Genomic DNA, 3,620 nt, shown 5'->3' on the forward strand with positions numbered 1-3,620 from the left:
TGTACAGTGCCCTGAGATGACTTCTGTTGTGACTTGGCACTATATAAAATGAATTGAACTGAATTGAGTTAGATGAATGCAATGAGAACTTAGAACAGATGCTGCAGTATGATGAACATTTTATCCTGGGAAAGTCTGCGCATTTCTAACAAGATAAAACAAAACCACATATTCTGCTTTGAAAGGCACTGATGCAGAGCAAGATATAAATAAACCTACTAGACTGGCCTGTGTGCAGATCTAATCTCTTCTCAACAAAGACATGGTGAAGTTTTTTTTTAAAAGAAGAATGAAACTATAACAATACAATAGTTTAAAGGAAATGATGTGTGACTTGGCACCCTTAATACTGCCAATCATTGTGACAACACTGAGAATGTCTTCTTTTTGTGAAAGTAGTGGGCAGCATTACAGAATACTTTTTGTAGTTCCAACTTTTTTTTTGTCTCTGGCTGTGCTACAAGTCTGTCATGTAAGAATGTCAGCATAACAAACACTAGAAGGAAGTTAACGCAACTATAAAGGTATCCTGATGCATGCTCAATAATCCAGGTAGAAAAATCTTTTAAAAAAGTTAAGTCTGGTCCATTCAAAAAACCAAAACAAAAAAAATTGTAGTTTCATCCGAAAGACTTCTTCAGTCTGAGGAGCTGTATTCAGCTCAGTCTTATAAATAGCACCTTCTCATAGTGGATCAACCAGTTTGCTGCTGACAACCAAAACCAGCTGTTTACATGATCAAGGAGGACCATCAGCCTAACGATGGATTGTTAGCACCCTGATGGTTGCTTGCTATTCACAGGGGGCACTACTCTGAGCAGCAGGACCACTTTCCACAGAGCAACTGTGTCAACTCTTGAAACTGTGCCTGCAGTCAACCTACTTCACATCCAGTGCCTTGCGAAAGTATTCGCCCCCTTGAACTTTTCAATCTTTTGCCACATTTCTGGCTTCAAACATAAAGATATAAAATTGTATTTTTTGTGTAGAATCAACAACAAGTGGGACGCAATCGTGAAGTGAAATGAAATTTATTGGATGTCAAACTTTTTTAACAAATAAAAAACTGAAAAGTGTCTCGAGGCTCAATGGGATTTACCTGTATAAATAAAGGTTGATTGATAGCGTCGCCTTTTGCTGCAGTTCCAGCTGCAGTTCCAGCTGCAAGTCTCTTGGGGTATGTCTCCATCAGTTTTGCACATGGAGATTGAAATTCTTGCCCATTCTTCCTGCAAAACAGCTGGAGCTCAGTGAGGTTGGATGGAGAGCGTTTGTGAACAGCAGTCTTCAGCTCTTTCCACAGATTCTCGATTGGATTCAGGTCTGGACTTTGACTTGGCCATTCCAACACCTGAATATGTTTATTTGTGAACCATTCTATTGTAGACTTGGCTTTATGTTTTGGATCATTGTCTTGTTGGAAGATAAATCTCCGTCCCAGTCTCAGGTCTCTTGCAGACTCAAACAGGTTTTCTTCCAGAATGGTCCTGTATTTGGCCCCATCTGTCTTCCCATCAATTCTGACCATCTTCCCTGTCCCTGCTGACAAAAAGCAGGCCCAAACCATGATGCTGCCACCACCATGTTTGACAGTGGGGATGGTGTGTTCAGGGTGATGAGCTGTGTTGCTTTTACGTCAAACATATCGTTTTGCATTGTGGCCAAACAGTTTGATTTTGGTTTCATCTGACCAGAGCACCTTCTTCCACATGTTTGGTGTCTCCCAGGTGCTTGTGTCAAACTTTAAACAACACTTTTTATGGATATCTTTGAGAAATGGCTTTCTTCTTGCCACTCTTCCATAAAGGCCAGATTTGTGCAGTGTACGACTGATTGTTGTCCTATGGACAGACTCTCCCACCTCAGCTCTAGATCTCTGCAGTTTATCCAGAGTGATCATGGGCCTCTTGGGTGCATCTCTGATCAGTCTTCTCCTTGTTCGAGATGAAAGTTTAGAGGGACGGCCGGGTCTTGGTAGATTTGCAGTGGTCTGATACTCCGTCCATTTCAATATGATTGCTTGCACAGTGCTCCTTGGAATGTTTAAAGCTTGGGAAATCTTTTTGTATCCAAATCCAGCTTTAAACTTCTCCACAACAGGATCTTGGACCTGCCTGATGTGTTCCTTGGTCTTCATGATGCTCTCTGCGGTTTGAACAGAACCCTGAGACTATCACAGAGCAGGTGCATTTATACGGAGACTTGATTACACACAGGTGGATTCTATTTATCATCATCAGTCATTTGGGACAACATTGGATCATTCATAGATCCTCACTGAACTTCTGGAGTGAGTTTGCTGCACTGAAAGTAAAGGGGCCGAATAATCTTGCACGCCCCACTTTTCAGTTTTTTATTTGTTAAAAAAGTTTGACACATCCAATAAATTTCATTCCACTTCACGATTGTGTCCCACTTGTTGATTCTTCACAAAAATTAAAATTTTATATCTTTATGTTTGAAGCCTTAAATATGGCAAAAGTTTGAAAAGTTCAAGGGGGCCGAATACTTTTGCAAGGCACTGTATGGGGGCCAATATTATAGGCAGAAACATGGGTGTGCTATGGGGTCTCCAGTTTCTTCTGCTGCCAACCTGTACATGGAGGAGGTAGAAAGTAGAAAAGAGAGCCTTGACGTCCTTTTCAGGGACACCACCAAGTCATAGGTTCAGGTATGTTGACGACACCTGGGTTAAAATTAAATCTCAGGAAGTCCAACATTTTACTGATCACATCAAATGTGGATAAATACATCAAGTTCACACGAGAAGATGTAAAAAATGGCAGGTTGGCTTTCTTGGACTGTGAGGTCTCAGTCTCTGATAGAGGACATTTGCAAACTGGGGTGAACCGCAAACCCAACCACACAGACCAGTATTTGCAGTTTGACGTCCATCACCCTTTAGAGCACAAGTTAGGAGTCATCAGGACTCTGTATCACAGAGCAGACAGCGTCCCCACTAACTCAGGAGCCAGGCAGAAGGAGAAATCCCACACAAGACAGGCTCTAGAGCAATGTGGATATCCTAACTGTGCCTTCCTGAAAGCAGAGAAGAAACTCAAACAGGACTCCAGTCAGCCATCAGGTGAAAAGGAGGAACCCAGACCAGTGGTCATTCAGTATGTTGAGGGAGTATCAGAGAAACTGAGACGTTTATTTTCTAAACACAACGTCCCAGTGGCTTTTAAACCGCAATATACATTACGACAAAACTGGTTCATCCCAAAGATCCAGTCCCCCAGCACAAACAGAGTAATGTTGTGTATGCTGTTCAGTGTCAGGAGGGTGACCAGTCCTACATCAGGGAAACTAAACAGCCACTGGCCAAAAGGATGGCCCAGCACAGAAGATCAACATCATCAGGCCAGGACTCTGTGGTCTACACTCATCTCCAGGCCAGCGGTCACTCTTTCAGGGATGAAGATGTTCACATCCTGGACAGAGAGGAACGATGGTTTGAGAGAGGAGTGAAGGAGGCCATCTTTGTGAAAATAAACTGTCCATCATTAAACAGGGGTGGAGGCCTCCGGGTTCAACTGTCCCCCTCTTACAATGCTGTGATTGCTAGTATCACTCAACCCCCTGTGAATAGTAAACAGCCATCAGTGTGCTAATGATCC

Source organism: Nematolebias whitei, chromosome 7, assembly GCF_014905685.2.
Source record: "Nematolebias whitei isolate Nwh7 chromosome 7, NemWhi1, whole genome shotgun sequence".
Lineage (NCBI taxonomy): Eukaryota > Metazoa > Chordata > Actinopteri > Cyprinodontiformes > Rivulidae > Nematolebias > Nematolebias whitei.